Source organism: Petaurus breviceps, unplaced genomic scaffold (genome assembly GCF_028583685.1).
Source record: "Petaurus breviceps papuanus isolate PSGF00001 unplaced genomic scaffold, PetGlider_PUasm1.0 90895, whole genome shotgun sequence".
NCBI lineage: Eukaryota > Metazoa > Chordata > Mammalia > Diprotodontia > Petauridae > Petaurus > Petaurus breviceps.
Window position 1 is genome coordinate 1,896,804 of NW_027187372.1, and position 19,658 is coordinate 1,916,461.

The following is a 19,658-nucleotide window of genomic DNA, read 5'->3' on the forward strand; positions in this document are numbered from 1 at the left end:
GGTTCCCCTAATGTCAAGGGGTACACTCTCCTCTCTGTACACAAATAGAACCTAGGGAAAATGAGCTTAAGCTTTAAGTGCTATGCTATTGAGGCACACATGCAGAGAATATGTAGGGTCAGGGGTACTTTGTGATTCCTGTGCTCTGAGAGTCCTTTTCTTTCTTTTCCCAAGTTTCCAAGGGTCCAGACTGTCTGGATTGCTTGGCTACCACAATTGATACTTGATGGACTTGGTTGCCATTGCTACTGGCTCTAGATGTCCTTAGGACTTCTCAAATGACTCCAGTGGTTCTCCTGGTATCTTTGGTTGCTCAGACACTCCCCTCTTAGAACATACATTTGTCTAAGATCAGGAAAGAATAAGTAGTGGCTAGGTAGGAAAAAAGGGACTACTAGCTCTCCCCTATTTAGTGGCTCACAGCAATCTTCCTCACTTGAAAGCCACCAAGGAAGAGAGCAAAAGGTTGTCCAACTGATTTTTTTTGCACATACTCTTAGTTCTAGCCCTTTAGTTAATTAGAAGGCTCTTTATCACTAGAATACCAGTCCCTTAGTCACTGAGGGAAATCATCTTATCAAGTTTCTGTATGTTGGATTGAAATCAAACAGGGAATAGTGTTCATGCTCTATATAACCTATCAGGAAAGGTAAATTTGAACCCTTAATGGCCAGTCTCCTCAAAAATAAAGAGTAAGAGAGCAAGTTGGATTACCTTTGGGAAATTAGGCAGTACTTTTAATTATCTCAAGTTTCTCCCTGAAACAAAGACCCCTCTTTGTAATACCAATTTTCTTATAGTGATGCTATATGTAGCCCCAAGTCATGAAATACCACTATCTTAAAGACTTATAGTTGTAAGTCATACAAAGGGCAATGGAGAATTACATGCTGAATGTGATTAGACTACACAAATTGCCAGTGAAGGATTCCACAAAAGAGGTGGAAAGGATAGATATTATACCTTTTCATGTACTCTACCATCCAACCAAACTAGTTTCTCAAAAACAACAATTCATCTCCAACCTCTGCACTTTGTGAGGCTGTCTCCCAAGGCTGGAATGCAGTGTGTATCCACACACAGATGTTACTTTCTGGGAAGCGTAGATAGATTTCTCTAGAATCTCCTCAGTTCACTCTTCTCCAAGGGAGTCTTGATTCCTGCCAGATGGAGAAGTAGAAGATTGGTGCCAGAGATTGGCCACTCTGCTCTTCTTAGAGAAAGGGTATCAGGCTAGAATTATACTGTCTTCTCCCCTAAATATTGTTAGTCAAGATATTATTTTTATATTCAATTTGAGCTCTTGATCACTATTCCTTAACAGGGAGGGAGTGCCTCAAAAGATCTAGATTTAGATGTATATATACACATATACATACACATGTGTGTACATATGTGTGCATGTATGTGTATGTATATACATGCATATGTATGTGTGTATATATAAATATCCTGACTTTTCCAACCAAGTGCCAGTTTCACAAAGAATATATTTATAAAATGGAAAATAAACCCATTTATCCAAGATGATAGCAAACAGAGATCAGGAAAAGGTATATAGATGAGAATATAACAGACAATAAACAGTGAATGAGATTCCTTATTTGAAGCAAGACGTTTCAACTCAAGCAAGAGAGAGGGAGAGTCTCAGAATTCATCCAAAAGCAAATACTCCCAAAGTATTCAGTATAGTAAGGTAGAGATAGAGATATGATCAAGGTACTGGCTCCTTCACATATTGACTTCTTCCCAAAGTCTTTTTCTCCCTTCAGGGACCTGAAGAAAATCTGCAATTGTGTATCCTCTCCCTTAAAGTAGGAAATAAGAAAACCAAAATCTCCCCTCTTCCAAGCTCTTGCCAACTCTGCCCCTCACATAAAATGGAGCATTGACTAACCAGTCACCACCCAGGAAGACAGTCTTATGAAAATGGGCTTTGAGCCCTATGTTATATTTATATGTATATATACTGATTGCCCTGAAACCAAGTGAACTTCTTGAGAGTGGGGATTGTTTTATTACTATACTTATATCTCCGGTGCTTAGCACAATGATCAGCACAGAGTAGGTGCTTAAGAATGCTTGTGTATTTATCATTCAGAGAGATATATGCCAAGAAAAGACAGTGGGCTGATTGTACAGCAAGAATGAGGGATAACCATTGGGAACCCCAGGAACTCCACTGGTATCCATGCAACATCAAGAGACTTGGAGAAAGCTCCCTAATACACTGAGTGGACCCTTTACCCTCAAGTATGGGCAAAGATTTTCCAGGATGAGAGGGGAATAAGTGGATTTTGATTTGCATTATTGAAGTACCCTTATCTATGTCACCACAAATTATTTGAAATACCAAAGTGTTATCTAAATTATTTTAATACTGGTAGTTCAGATTAAATTGAAGGCAGAGTGTTTCTGTAGAACTAAAATGGAAGACAAGGGTCAAATAATTTTGCATTTTACTTCAGTCTTTCCCAAATATTTCAGAACTCTTGAGCCATATTGTTTCTATTGAACTTTGTGGCATCATTCTCTTCCTACAAGTAATTTGTCATATTAAAAAAATTTAAGTGGATTTGAATTAATTTGACTTTGAAGATTTCACAGATTTGTAAAAGGCAACAGGAAGGAAACTGAACCATCACAAAAGTAAGGATGAAGTTCAATTTAGCTACTTTCACCTCATTCTGACAACTCAAGCTTGTTGGTCAAAAAACATTACAAAGAGTATTGGGAGAAAAATCTTCTAGGAATTCATCAACAGTGTTGAAGTCTAAGTTTATTGCTGGTTTTGGTCACATTATCTACAAGACAAATTTCATAACATATTATACTACCATGGGCCTTTTAGCCATGTTCTATTTCTAGAGCCTTTGTGATCTTTGAATGGTGAAAGTAATGGAAGAAAAAAGATCTCAAGGTTTTTTATAGAATCAGAAAATGTCAAAGTTGGGGGAAGCACCTTAGAGATCACTTAGTCTGACCCCAACCAACTAACAGCTAAGGAAACTTAGGTCAGAGAAGTGAATTAATTTGTTCCAGGTCACATAGCTGATTAGGAACAGAGTCACAAGAGGACCCCAGGGTTCCCAAATCTTAGAACAGCTCACTTTTCATTGCATAGTGCTGTTTTTCTTGGCCACTCTTTCTTTCCAATAATAAAGATCTGCTTCTTGGAAAAGCTCAAATTGATTTTTCAGTTCTTCCATATAGGCATAAATTATAGTCAGGGAGATTTAACTTAGCTCACTTTTGGTAAATAATCAGGAAGTCACATGACCTCAGTGAACCTCTCCAAAACTGATCAAAAGGGGACCCTGAATTTGCTTTCCATATGGTCCTCTGTACATCTATATTTTTTTTAGCTAATACCATTATAGAAAGGCATGAAGCCTTATATCATCTTCACTGAGTAAATGCCAACAGGATGGTCTGATTGGATTGTGTTAGGTGAACTATTTTTGTCCTGACATACTCACTGTAGGCAGAGTATGTATAATCCAACCACCTGGAATATAAACTTCTAGAAGGCAGAGAACAGAATGTACATTTTATGTGGGACTCTGCACATCATGGACATGCCATAAAGACAACAGATCAGCTCACATCCACTGAGGCTATTGGGCTGCAAGAATGAGACAGAGATAGTATTTTCAAAAGCAGTCTATTTGCTTCAAGACATCAGGAAAGACTGATCAAGGAAATTATTATGTGTGAATATAGGCTCCCTAAGGAAGTGGTGAGAATTGCTAGGCTAACTGTGTAAACAAGGAATGACAGAGAATGGGTGACTTCAGTGAGCCCCTCCAAAAGTTCACATACACCAAGTCATGTTACGACAAATCATACTTTGCCAGTCATGTCCAGTTTTTCATGGAACAGAGACACTATCATATTCACCCTAACTACAGGGTTTATTGATTGCATACAAAACCTCTATAGAATACTCACTCGTTCAATAAGGATACGAGACATATGCAATCTATTTCATTACCGCCCTTGGAAACCAAGTTTTTGGATCTAGAAAATTAAGCCACACACATAACTACTCCAAGAAAATCATCTCTATCTAGACGTAGACCAACTCCAAATGGTCCACAGATGTTAGGAACTGTGAGCTTTTATATTGAGGAGAACAAAGGAAAATTAAGCTTTTTGCAGCTGAACCAATCTGGGGAAAAGCAGACCCCAACTACCTTTGAATCAACCATTCACTAGTAGATCAGAGAAGAAAATAGACAGGGGGCAGTAGAATTCCTTTGAAGTTAAGGACTTAGAGGTTCAGCTGTCATTCTGTTTAACAATAATAGCTAGCATATATATATCACCTACTATGTTTCCAAGTACTTTACAAGTATTATCTCATTTGATCTTCACAAAAACCCTGGGAGGTAAGTGCTATTATTATCACTATTATACAGTAGAGAAAATTGAGGTTAAGTGACTTGTCTAGGATCAAACATTTAAATAAGTGTTTGAGACCAGATTTGAACTCAGGTCTTTCTGGCTCTAGGCCCAGCATGTTATCTACTAAGTTACCTAGTTACTTCTACATAGTCCTCGCCTTCCTCCTGATAAATAGGCTCAGGCTAGCCAGCCAGAATTAGTAAAGGCCTGCCCAAATGCTTTGTTTAAACCAGTCACTGAACTTTCCTCTTTCTCATTTCCTCATCTAGAAAATGGATATAATCGTTCTGTGATGGAGCGGCTAAGTAGAGCAATGATCAGAGCGCTGGGGAAGTCAGGATGACTTGAGTTCAAATCCAGTCTTAGACACTTACTAGCTGTATGGCCTCTGTCTGCCTCAGTTTACCTCTCTATAAAGTAGGGATAAGAATAATACCTACTTCCCAAGGTTGTTGTGAGGATAAAAAGAAGATAATAATTGTAAAACTCTCTGCAAACTTTAATAGCATTGTATAAGTTGTTATCTACAGTATGGGAATATTATAAGAATCAAAAAAGATAATGAGTAGGAAGGTGTTTTAGTTTTGTTTTTGAAATTTGAGGCATTATGCAAGCTTGTTTCTCATTCAGACCTGTGATTTCACTGATTTCAGAAATTCTCTGTGAAGAAAACTCCGACCAACACATATTAACAAGTGCTCTGGGTCAAGATAGAGAAGTAGAAACAGGACTTCCATGCAGCTCCAGCTCCCACTTCCTCCAATTCATGTAAAAAATTACTCTAGACAAACTTTGGAGCTACACAACCCACAAAATGACACAGAAAAGCTAACCTCCTGCTGAGGACAGCCCAGCAGGCAGGCAGAGAAACAGAACAAATAGACAGTTTCCAAACTGTCCAACCATTACATCCATATCAAATCAATATCTGGGTTTCTCAAAGCCGGGGGGCTCTCAACAACGGCTTCCCAGAGTCTCATCTGATCAAATCACAGAACACTTCTCAAAGGGAGCCCCAAAGCAAAGCCTCACATCAGGGATTATATAGCCTTCTCCTGGGTCAGAGAATGTAACTACCCCCTTGACCCCACTGCCCAATCACGTAGCATCAAGGTGTGGGCATTCCTGAAAACCAAGCCTCCTGCCACAGGCTCCATGTGACCACATTCAGCCTATTAGGAGGCAGAGCATATTTCCAAATCAAGGAAGGTTCTTAGAGTCTCTTAAGCCTATCAAAAGGCCTAGGGGCAGGGAAGATCTTTAAAAATACATATTATTTTACATGTAACTGGGAAATGATATATACAGGCACTGGGGCATAGAGATCCACTGTGCCCTACTGGAAAGTCAAAAGGGGAATGGGGGAACATATGGGAGAGAGCAGATTGGGGGAGGGGATATTCAGTGGGAATGGTGTTTTGGTGTGATGGGTAGGGGAAAACTGGGGAGAAAATTTGTTACTCAAATCTTGTGGAAATGAATGATGTAAGCTAAAAAAAGAAAAAAAGAAAAAAAAAAAACAATTGTTCTACAACTTATTGTCTTCAAGTATTGCTTAAGGTAAAAAGAGATTAACTGATTTGTCCAGAGTCAACATGGATCAAGTGTAACACTTGAACCAAGGTCTTCCTGACTCCAGGACTTGTATTGTATTAAAAATCCCATATTGCCACTCAAGTGAATTATAATTATTGTTAAACTATGGCTATATCAAATGTAGGTTCAAAGGAAATGGGGTTTAGGCTGTCACTTGGAAACCTCTTGGTTATATGGGAACAGCCTTATGCTGGTGTTGCTTGTATTTAGATTCAGCTTGTAAACCAAACAAAAAGGCAGCTTTTCCTACTTATCCAAGAGGAGAAGCTATGTGCTCTGAGCAGATGGGTGAGGGGCCAAAACCATGAACTAAGTACAGCAGGTAATAATAGCTCACTCTTATCTAGCATGTAAAAAGTTGTAAGCTTTTTTACATCCTTATCTCTGTGGTTATTACTAGCCCCATTTTACAGATGAGAAAATGAAGACTCAGAGGTTATGACCTGCCCGTGGTCATGCAGCAAGTGAGTATCTAAGGTAAGATCTGAAATAAGATTTCCCTCCTTCCAAGGGTAGCTGTCCATCCACTACATTATGCTACCTCTCCAACAAGGAATGACAAACTTTTTCCATTTGGATTCTGACCACCTCTTCTTGGCTAACTTAAGTGGAAGTCACTAGTCTTGGATTGGAGAGTTTTGGTAGAATTTGAGTCATTTAGACTAACTTTCCATTAAAGAAATTCCAGGCATCCATGTTGTAATAGAGATTTAAAAAGGAAAAAAAAAAGCATCAATGAAGGAAGGTTCATGGCAGGATAGAGGAAAAAAGCATTAAAGCAAATTCAATTTTGTTTTTCTTTTGAAAAAAATCAGAAATAATAAACAAATTCAAGTTACATATAAAAAAACTAGACAACTTCAGAATGTACAGAGACTCAGAGTGGAGGGAGGCGGTGGATCTTAATGTTCCTATTTTTCAGAGAGAGAAACTAAGTCAGATGAGAGAGCAGAGGCCCACAGAGTACTGGGCTTGGAGCCCAGGTCTCCTGACTGTCAGCCCAGTGCTATAACCCTATAATCTACCCTGTGCCTTACAATGCACCACTTTGTTCTTTGTCTTGGGCGGGTAGGCAAGATTTGCTCTTAGAGTAAGGAGGCATTCAGTTCCCATCAGGGCAGGAGAAGAAGCTTCTGAGGACATACCATAGCCAGTTTCAGGAGTTAAGCCATATTCTGGTCTTTCCCAGGTGTTCCAAAAATGTGTCCCTCTTTCTGCATACTACTAAGGGGGTGAAGCAATTTTTAGGAATGTATTTTGCTTCTCTAGAAAACAAGTTTTCCAGACACATTGTATGTGTCAATAATTAAATGAATGAAATTTTTTAATGTCTACTGGAAGAAATATAACTCAAGATATGGGACTTTACCCTTTATGGACAGCAGTATGTGGGGGAAAGTGTTCTAGACTCAGATTTAGGAAATGAATCAAAAGCAGGCTCTAGCACTTCCTAGTTGCGTGATCATGGGTGAGTCACCTTACCTTTCTGAGCCACAGTTTTTCTACCTGTAAAATGGGGTAATGGTGTTTATCCTATTTACCTTGTAGGGCTGTTATGAGGAAAGTATCATATATAAACATATATATCTTTCTTTGTACCTACAGTTTTTAGCACAGTGCTTGAAGTGGCCCTTTAAAAATGCTTGATTGACTGACTGATTTATGTATGGACATTTATAAAGAAGGCTGACCTTTGAGTCAGAAAAACCTGAGTCAGTTCAAGTCTTGCATCTGATACATACTAGCTATCTGATCATGGGCAAGTCATTGCATTACTCATCACAAGCTAGAAACTCTTTAAGACTTAAATTTCAGAAAAGTTGCCCAGTTGTATTAGTGGAGAAAGTTTCCACACTGGGAGATCCTCATATCGATTGTATGACTGATCAGGAAGGAGGGAGGGAGAGAGAGAGAAAGGTAGACAGGAAGGAGAGAAGGAGGGAAGGAAGGAAGGGAGGGATGGAGGAAGGAAGGAAGGAAGGAAGGAAGGAAGGAAGGAAGGAAGGAAGGAAGGAAGGAAGGAAGGAAGGAAGGAAGGAAGGAAGGAAGGATGGAAGGAAGGAAGGATGGAAGGAAGGAAGGAAAGAAGGAAGGAAGAAAGGAAGGAAGGAAGGAAGGAAGGAAGGAAGGAAGGAAGGAAGGAAGGAAGGAAGGAAGGAAGGAAAGAAGGAAAGAAGGAAACTGGCTATTATCATAGATGAAAGAGCTCACAGGACCATTAGCTCAATCTATGAAAGTTAACTAAAAGCCACAGGATTCATTCTCTGTACTGGTACAAGTTGTTCAGTTATTCTGTCACAAACATCCTCCTGTGTCCCACAAAATCATGTCAGCTGCCACAAAACAAACCAGTTGAGAGTGTGGATGATTCAGGGCTCACCCATCCCCTCTGCTGGGTAAATAATATCACAATGGGTCGGCAACAGCAGCATCTTCCCACGCCAATTTGGCAGTACAGCACCGAAAGACTTCAGTGACAGCCCTGCTCTGGCAGGTTTCTAATGGGGGTTCTGTGGCTTCTCCCACTGGTTGGGTCCAGAAGATTACAGTAGTTCTAGTCCCAGACTGGGGAGCTCATAACTGTTAGTTATACCCTGTGGTTCTTTTGCCAGTTGTGGGTAGACCTCAAACAGTTGAAATGTGGGGCTGTTCCCATGAGCTCTCCCTCATGAGTAGCAAAAGTTGATTGGCAAGTGTTCAAGAACAAGCTGTCTCAAGAGATTTCCTGTACTTCCTGCTGCTGCTAGGCAGGCCAGGCATCCCCAGAGAAAAACCTTCTTCATGATAGGTCAGCACTTCTGCTGCCAGTTGTGGCCACAAGCCAGATGTGCAGAAAGCACACAAAAAAAGAAAAATAATAAACAAGGAAAAAAAGAAACATACGCCACACTTTTGTTTGTTTGTTTTTTTAAGCTTGAAAACCCATACAACTCAGTGTGGGTTCACCAATGTCAAAGGTGCAGAATGGACTGGATGTTATCCCTACTGCCGTGGTTTTATGGAAAACTGGCTGACCTCTTGCATGGAAATATTTCATGAAATCAAGAGATTATTGAAGTTGGATGGGACATCAGAGCTCATCTAGTCCAAGTCATGCCTCAGTAGTCCCCCCCAGGCTCCCTATCACCTGCAGGATCATATACAAAATTCTCTGGCATTCAAAGCCTTTCATAAGCTAGCTTTTGCTTATCTTCCCAATCTTCTACTTTATTCCCTTCAATTCAGTGACACCTGCCACTTTTCTGTTCCTCAATATTCCATCTCTCAACTGTAGGCATTTTCTCAGACTGTCCCCTCATGCCAGGGATGCTCTCTCTCTTCATTTCTGCCTCCTGGCTTCTCTGGCTTCTTCCTTTCCAGCAATAAAGAAGTGCAACTTTTCTGGGTTAAGACCCACTTCTTAGAAAAGCCTAGCACAAAGCCTTGTACATACAGAATCAACATATTTTCTTTCTTGTTTTTCTAAAGAATCTCCCTGTCTCATCAAGACTGGAAGTGTAGCAGCCACTCATGGACTTGATCTCACTCTGATTAACACAGAAGCTAGGTCCTGTGTTCCCCTCTTTAACCCACTTGGTGCCCCCCAACCCCACTCCCAAGAGCTCATTGTATGAGTGCCAAACTTAGCCTCTGGCATCTGATTGACATAGCCTTCTGCATTTCAGAACTCCCAAACTCAACAGTTCTGCCAGCCTCAGCCTCTCTTGAGTGCATGGATTACAATCATGTACCATCACAGAAGGTCACATAGTAAAGAGTTAACAAATTTTTGTTGAACTTGGAGCTAAATATTATAGATGGAATTCTTGGCCAGTCTTGGTCAGGATATGATCCTATAACTACTGAGGCTTCTTCCAGTTCTGAGACGATATGATTTTAACAGTTGCCTGATTCCAACACAGTAGTGTTCTTTTCTCTATACTATAGCTGCCTAAGGCAACCAGCTGTTTAGATGTGTCTACTAGATTTAGTAGACACTCTTCTCCCCCCCCCCCCCCCCCCAGCTCCAGAGAGAGTGTGTTCAGACAGCCTATAGTCCCTAGGGAAGCCAAGATATCCCCATGGCACCTCCTTCCACTTCTCCCCATTTTCACATAGCTTTTCGTTCAGTTGTTTCAGATTCTTCATGACCCCATTTGGGGTTTTCTTGGCAAAGATACTGGTTTGCTATTTCCTTCTCCAGCTCATGTTACAGATGAGGAAACTGAGGCAAACAGGATTAAGTGACTTGCCCAAGGTCACACAGCTAGTGAGCATCTGAGGCCAGATTTGAACTCACAGAAATGAGTATTCCTGACCCCACAGTGACACCTAGCTACTGTAAACAATAGCTAAGGAACACAAGAAGGGGGAGAAGGAAGTAAGAGAGATACGGATTATTCATGTAGATGCCCAAAATATATACTTCTTTACTGTACCATTTCTTTGCAGTCAACCCCAGACTAGGTTCATTTAGCCCTCCAACCACTCCCCCCCCACACACACACACACCCAAAGCTTAGATTTGTGGGGTTTCTCCCTGGTCTGTGACTGCAGTCACAAACTGTGGCTTTCTGTCCCAGTCAAGACAATCAAATACCTGTTGGTGTCTCACATTCTCAAGGCCTATAAGAAAGGAAAATAAAAAAGGAAGCAAAAAAACAAAACAAACTCCACCACAACAGCGACCATAAAACCAGTCTTTTAATTCACTTGTCCAATAAATGCTCCCAGATCAGCAAACTGATTACTTTGAGAATGGAAAATAATCTTCACATGACAATTGAAGTGATCAACTTTCTGCCATATTGAAACTCACACAATGATCCATATTCTTTTGATTGCATTTGGAGATTGAAACTGGAAAATTACTAGTGGATGAATCTAATCAATCCAGAAAAAGGAGTCAAGGGCCTTGGATTCACCCACATCTCTCCCTGCTGCACATATTCCACAGCAGCTTCCCAGGTAAAGGACCAGAGGAATACTGTGGTTCTGTTTGTGGTAGCAGCTGCTGCTTCTTATATTAGGCCTTTGTTCACCCAACCCCTTTTTTAATCCTCACTCCCACCTCCAATTGCTAGTGCCTTTGCCCTCTCAAAATTAGCTTGTACAATTTTGTAAAAATGTATTTATTCATTGGTGTGTATGTTGTATAACCCCAGTAAAATGTAAGCTCCCTGAGGGCTAGGATTGTTGTCTTTGTTACCTATCCCAGGACTTAATTGATTTTTGTTCAATTGACTTAAATTAGAATCTATTACCAAGGGCCAGAAAGTGAACTGACAAAATAGAGACAGCTTGATGTCATAGAAAAGGCACTGAATCTGGAGTCAGCTGACTTGAGTTCAAATTCAGACTCTGCTCTGTACCAGCAATGTTCCCTTAGTTATTTCACTGATCCTCTCTGTGCCTCAGTTTCTCCATGTATAATATCAGGGCAAGATGATAAATGATTTCTAAGGTCCCTTTCAGTTCTAAGCCATTGAATCTTTGGAGAATCATTGACCTTTGGAGATCATCCACATCAGGTTGGGTTGGGACAGACAAGAATCCACCCTCTTTCTTAAAAGCCTTCAGAAAAGATATTACTTCCTCCCTCAAGAGCTCCATATCTAATCACTATCAAGCTCTTCCTTCTCTCTGACTTGTAAATGTAGCCAAATTCCATTCCCTCTTACTTCAGTATATTCAAAGAATGACTAGTCACCATGGTCTAAATAAATTCTTATAATCTATTGGTCTAAATGTAATATAAAAAATTTTTATAAGCTATTGGTCCAAATAAAATCTAGCAAAATCTTATAATCTATTGATCCAAATATAATCTAAAATTTCTTATAAGCTATTGGTCCAAATATAATCTAATAAATTCTTATAAGCTATTTGTCAAAATGTGATCTAAAAATTCTTATAAGCTATTGGTCAAATATATAGCCTAGCACATTCTTATAAGCTATTGGTCCAAATGTAATCTAAAAATTCTTATAAACTATTGGTCCAAATATAATCTAACACATTCATATAAGCTATTGGTCCAACAAGGCAGTTGGGTGATGCAGAAGATGAAATCTGGGTCTGGAGTTTGCAAAACTCATCTCCTTGGTCTCAAACACTTATTAGTTGTGTGGCCTTGGGCAAATCACTTAACTCTGTTTGCCTCAGTTTCCTTATCTGTAAAATGAGCTGGAGAAGGAAATGGCAAACCATTCAAGTATCTTTGTCAAGAAAGCCCCAAATGAGTACATGAAGAGTTGAATACAACTGAAAAATGAGCCAACAACAACAATATTGGTCTAAATATAAGCTGTGCTTTGTTCCCGAATCTGGTGTGCAAAATATCCAAGTAGAACTTGAAATCAAGGCTTTCAAAAAGCTCTGACTTTAGGGAGGTTGTCTACATGGGAACGAGTGGGAGAGGGGAAGCTATTGTCAGGCTAATAAAGTATATGTTGTGAAGTTTTATAGATTTGGAATAACTAAAGGGTGAAATATAGCCAGCTTGAATTGGCAAAATACCAATTCTACAAAGTACTTATAGGAAAAAATAAAATTTTATTCTTTTCAAGAATCTAACCTGTGACTTAGAAACAAAGTTCTGGGTTTATAGAACAGATTCAGTCCTGGGGACTTTTCAAGCACGTACATGCCTCCACCCAGGATTTTTTCATATATTTCCTGGAGAAATCATAATTTAGTTTGTATGGGGGTTTCTACAACAAAAGTAAAAGACCCTTGAGCTCCCATGCAAACATTTAAGCTAACCAAATTTAATATAGGTCAGACTTTATTTAATAAAACCAAACAAAGAACTCACACCAGAGCCTGAAATCAGTTAAGTAGCTATCCTTCTTTCTCTAGTAAGCCCCATTTCCCAAGAATGTATACAATTATTTAGAAGAAAGAATTTCAAATTTACTTGTCTCAGGACCTATTTAAACTCTCAAAAATTACTGAGACCTCCAAAAGATCTTTTACTAATGCAAGTTATATCCTGGAGTGTGTTGGTAGATATTTAACATCCAGCTCTCTAGAAAACAAATGGCTCACAATTTGGTTTAATTTTCATTATTAACATTGTCTCCATCACGTTCTTAAGTCTAGACAATCAGCAAAATAATAAATAATTTTAAAATTGTAAATAATAAATCATAATTGGTTTGTAATGTTTGCTGATTTCCGAGGTAAATGCTCATACTGAAAATTTAACAATCAGCTCTCCCATTTTGGAAATTAAAAATGTTTTATTTTAAAGATATTTATAGATTAATTCATTTAAAATAACAATAACAATTACATGTTGAAATAAATAACATTTTTAATAAACATGATATCTTCCAAAACAAAAACCAAAATTTAGTGACAAGAATGGCATTGTTTTATATATTTTTTGCAAATCTTAAAGTCTGGTGTGATAGAAGACAGCTGTATTTTCCTACCTACTTCTACATTTAATCTGTTGCAAAACATTGCTTTGGTTAAAGTATAGGAAGAAAATCCAGCCTTACATAGATATATAGTTGGAAAAGGGAGCAAGTAACACCTTAATGTTTTTATGAAAATAGTTTTGAACCTCAAGAACCCTCATTGCCATGACTATCAGGGTTCCACAGATCACACTTTGAGAACAGATGCTCTAGACTAGACCAGTAATGTCAAACTCAAATAGAAATAGGTGTCAATAAATGGTACATAAGGATCCCTTTGGCCACATATAGACTTAGAAAACCACGTATTAACATTATCCATGTTCTATTGTGTTGTATTTTGTTTTGTTTTGTTAAATATTTCCCAACTATGTTTTGATCTAATTGGGCACACTGAGAGCTGTGGGCCAGTGGACTCATGTCTGATACCTCTATACTACTCATGATAGTATGTAAAGGGAAAGAATTTGAATTTGTGGTTGCCAGACAGTTAAACACCACCACTACCACCACTATTCCCATGTTGGGAGCCTTACTTCCCTGGAACTTATACATACCTTAAACTTAGAATTCCACTAAAGATCAAGACCTAGACTTTTTTCTCCCCATTGTGGCGTTATTCCTTAGTTTTCTTAGCTCTAGCTCTCTCTTGGTCCAGCTAGTCTTCTAGATGTATAGGAATCATGACTGAGTTCCTTTGATCCAGGAACTATTTTTCTGGGCTCAAGAGACTTGGTCTAGAAACTACTTCATTGCTCTACCCCTACCCATTCTATTTCCACTTTTGAGGGTAAACGGTTCCATGAAGGGGCTTGCATGGATTTGTAATCTCTCCTCCAAGGAACCAAGACCAAGCCTCCCTGTAGTTCTTTCCTTCTTTGTCCCTTTATATCCCACCAACTCACACTCTTTGGACTTGATTCCACCATATCTACTTCCAGAATTAATTTTTTTCCCAGCATCACACTCACCTTCCTGCAATTCAACTATTTTCTCTATTGTCTTTCCACTTTAGATTGTAAACTCCTTGAGGGCAGGAGCTATCTTTCTTTTTTTATATTTGTATCTCCAGCCCTTAACACAGTACTTGGCACATAGTAGGTACTTAATAAATGCTGACTGACTGACTTCACTTCTCCAGACTTTTTCTAATAACTAAGCCTCACAGGCATAGCACAGGTATATGACACACCATCACTGTGTGGTGTCAAAAGACAAGCAAGTAACCAAGGTGAACAATTTCACACTTTACCAAAGAATTAACTTTTTGAAGAGACAATAAAGATCTAAGACAGTATCTGGGGGGGCTACTAAAATAGAAACAAAAAAAATGAGCTAATAGGTAATGTGTATTTATAAGAAAAAGTTTCTAGTAGATATGCTCTAATACATAGAAAATGATCACATGATTACAGAATCAAAGACCTAGAATTAGAAAGGACCTTAACTGTCCTCTAGTCCACCCCCCACACACACACACTTTACAGAGGAAGAAACTGAGGCTCAAAGAGACCAAGCAACTTCCTCAAAGTCATATAAGTAGCAAGGCCAAATCCAGAGTCCAAATCCAGGGCTTTTCAATTAACAAGTCACATGTGAATAAATACTTGAAAAGCCTCTTGTTCTATGAAATAAAAAAATGTCCTCCCTTTGAACTTGTTGACGCCATTTGTGTGTTTAGCAAGACTAGGGATGGAAAACATTTTATCTCTATAAACCCACTGACCCACAGAAAAATGACCCTGATACAGTAAGAGCCCACATGCTAATAGTAAATGAGAGATTGGCTTCATTTGTTTCCTTTAAAAAATAATAATAAAATTTCCACTGAACCTGCTTTTTTTCACCTAATTAAGAACAAAGTGGATAAGATTTTGTTTATTGTAATAGCTTCCCTCCGGAAAGAAAATAAGCAACAAAAGTAAATGAACTAATATTATCCTAAGAGTCAGATGAAAACAGGCTGAGGGCTAACGGAATCACTAGGCTAGAAATGAGTTAATGGATTCATGCTGTCAGTCATTCAGTAAACATTCATTAGGTATGCAAAGCATGGGGCTAAATACCATAGGACATAAAGAGAGAAATTGCAATCCCTGCCCCCAGGAAGATCACAAAAGCAAAGTTGATAAAATACATAGACAAATAATTGTAAATCAAAGAGGACCCCGGTAAACGTACAATAGAAAGAGAAAGGGTTCTGTGATTAAATGAGGGAAGGCCATCGTTTTCTTTTGGGCAAGGGGAAGGATCAGGAAGGGAACATCTGAGCTGGGCTTTGAAAGCTGGGTAAGATGGCAATAAATGGAACTTAGGAAGGTACTAAATGGACATACATTGCAGGTAGAGAGAATGGTGTGTGTAGAGTTCCCTACCTCTCCTCCCCCATCCCATCTTTGTTGCTAGATAATCCACGGATCCATAGATATTCATCCTGTGACTCTAAGAAGCTGTAGCATGTACAGCCACCACACCCAGGTAAACCTTCCCCACAGACAGGTTAAACCAGGTTAAGGAGAGTACCAACAGCCCCAAACCCTTTGGTCAGTTGGGTGATTCTAGCTCAAGCATGTGAAGACTTCCCCCATCGAATGGGTGGATGAGAATAAATTGTTCCAAAGGCAATGAAGGCAGCTGATGCAGGCATTGGTCAGATATCAAAGATACTACGGTCATCCACTATCTTCTGGGTCATGGACAGTCATCTGGACTTTTGTCCTGCCACTGGACTTTGATGATTCTAGAAGAAAGAGTGAGGTTGATAGCTTTGCAACTCTGTCACTTATTTTTTTTTAATTTTTTTAATTTATGGAATAAAACAAGCATTTCCATAACAATCTATTTTTTTAAAAAAGACGATTGCAATAGAATTGCCAATCTATTACATATAATTTGCTATTCCTTTTAAGTGTATAAGTTTATCATGCAAATTTCTTTTTCCCCCTTTTCTCCTCTTCCCCTCTCACCTTACAAATGGCTACCATTAGACACAAATATGAATATATGTAAAATTATTCTATATATATTTCTATTTATAAGTTCTTTCCCTGTATGTAGATAGTGTCTTACTTCATATGTCTTTTGTAATTAATTTGGGTTTTTATAATAGACAAAAAGACTTTTTCACTCAAAATTTTTTTTGGTCTTAAAACAATATTGCTTTAGTACCCAACATTTTCTTGGTTCTACTCATTTCACTCCATTGTTTTGTGCAAAACAATCACAAATTTTATGCAAGACAAAAACAAAATGTCTTTCTAAAATCAAGTTCACCATTTCTTAATAGCACAATAGTATTCCATCACAATATACTACAACTTATTCAGTCATTCCCCAGTTGATGGACACCCCCACAAATTCCAGTTCTTTGCCACCACAAAGGGAGCTGCCATAAATGTTTTAGAACATATAGGTTATTTTCCTTTTCCCTCAGTCATCTTTAGAAATAGACCTAATAGTGGTACTGTTGGGTCAAAGTATATCAGCAGTTTAATAACTCTTCGCACATAATTCCAGATTGTTCTCCAAAATGGTTGGATCAGTTCACAATTCCACCAACAATGAATTAGTGTCCCAGTTCATCCACTCCAACATTCGTTACTTTTCTTTTCAATCATTTTTAGCCAGTCTGATAAGTTTAAAATGATATCTCAAGGTTGTTTCAATTTGCATTTACCTATTATTATCTCATTCCCTGTAATTATTACTTCTATTTCTTTTTCTTCTCTTATTGCTATTGCTAGGATTTCCAGTACAATATTGAACAATATTGGTGATGATAAGCATCCTTGTTTCACACCTGATCTTACTGAGAAGGCTTCTAGCTTATTTCCATTACAAATAGTGCTTCCTGATGGTTTTAGAAAAATGGGTTTTGTTTTTTTTTATCAGTTTAAGGAAAAAATCCATTTATAACCATACTTACAAGTGTTTTTAGTAGAAAAGAGTATTATATTTTATCAAAAACATTTTCCACATCTATTAATATAATCACAAGATTTTTTTAAATTTTTTGTTATTTTCTTAAATCATCCCCACATTCCTGGTATAAATCCTACTTGGTCATAATGTAAAATCTTTGTAAATATTGCAATCTTTTAGCTAGTATTTTTGCACCTATATTCATTAATGAAATTGTCTATAATTTTCTTTCTGTTTTCACTCTTACTGGTTTAGATATCAGTATCATATTTACTTCATAATACAAGTTTGGTATGATCCCTTCTTTGTCTATTATTCCAAATAATTTCTTAAATATTAAAATTAATGAATCTTTAAATGTTTGATAGAATTCACTTATAAGTACTTCTGGTCCTGAAGCTTTTTTCTTAGGAAGCTCATCTATAACCTATTCAATTTCTCTTACTAAAATAGGTCCATTTAGATATTCTATTTCCTCTTTGGCTAATCTAGTTAATTTATATTTTTGCAAATATTCTTCCATTTCACTTAAATTGCTAAATTTATTGGCATATAATTGGGCAAAATAACTCCTTATAATTGCTTTAATTTCATCTTCATTAGTGATATATTCAGCCTTTTCATTTTTAATACTAATGATTTGCTTTTCTTCTCTCTTTTTGAAATCAAATGAACCAATGGTTTATCTGTTTTACTGTTGTTGGGTTGTGGTTTTTTTTTTCATAATAACAACACCAAGTTTTGTTTATTAACTCAATGGTTTTTTACACCTAATATTTTTTAATCTTACCTTTAATTTTTAGAATTTCCAATTTAATGTTTAATTGGGGATTTTTAGTTTGTTCTTTTTCTAGCTTTTGTAATTGCATATCCCATTTATTGGTCTACTTTTTTCTCTATTTTATTGATGTAAGCATTTAGAGTTATAAATTTTCCTTTGATCACTGTTTTTGCTGTATGCTATAGATTTTGATGTGGTCTCATTATTGTCATTCTCTTCAATGAAATTATTGTTTCTGTGATTTATTCTTTAGCCTTATCTTTCTTTAAGATTAGGTTGTTTAATCTGCAATTAGTATTTGATCTTCATTTCCATGGTCCCTTACTATATGTAATTTTTATAGCATTGTGATCTCAAAAGGATACTTTTGATATTTCTGCTTTTAACTATAAAATTTTTTATGTACTAATATATAGTCAATCTTCATAAAAGTACCATGAACTGCTAAGAAAAAGGTATTTATTTTTTCTATTTCCACTCCATTCTCTTCAGATATCTATCATATCTAGCTTATCTAAAATTTTATTCACTTCCTTGACTTCTTTCTTATTTATTTTTGCTTAGATTTTTCTAATACTGAGAAGGAAAGCTTAAAGTCCCACACCCCAACTATTATAGTGCTACTCTCTATCTCCACCTGTAATTCATTTAGCTTTTTTTTTAAGTTCAGAAGCTATAGTATTTGGTGCATATAGGTTCAGCATTGATATTGCTTCATTGTCTCTAGCATCTTTTTTCAAAATATAGTTATCCTGTTTATCTCTTTTAATCAAATCTATTTTAAACATAACTTTGTCTGAGATCACAATTGCTACCCCCGCCTTTTTTTGCATCAGATGAAGCATAATAAATTGTACCACAACTTTCCATTTTAACTGTGTGTATCTCTCATTCTTAAGTGTGTTTCTTATAAACAATATGTTATTGGATTCTGATTTTTAATCCATTCTGTCTGTTTCTGTTTTGTGGGGGAGGACATAAAACAGTTTAATATTTTATAAAATATTCTAAGCTATAATTATTATTTGTGAATTTCCCTCCATATTATTTTTACTCACTATTATCCTCAACCTCTTTGTGCTCTATCCCTGTTACCTTATCTTCTCCCCTTACCCTCCTATTCCTTATTCTACCCACCCCTCTAAGAGTCCCTCCCCTGATCCTTTCCTCCCATGCTCTTAAATCTTATTCTACAAACTCTCCTAAAAATTCTCCCACACCTCTTCCCCCAGTTCTCTCACCTCTCTTCATGTCCAGACTTCTACACCCCTTAAGATGTAGACATTGCTTCCTCTTCAACCCTGACCCAGTTCAACATTACCAGCCTTCCACCTCCTGCTTCCTCTGGATTAGTTCTTCATTTCATGCCACATTTTTATGAGATAATTGCCCTTTTACACCTTTTCCCACCCAATTTTGGTTTTTTTAGAATCACCTCATTATATACAACTCAGCCCCAACAATTCTTTCAAACTATTCTAGTAATGATGCCAATTTTAAGATGACTGATAATATTTTCATATATATGAAGTAAACAGTTTGACCTT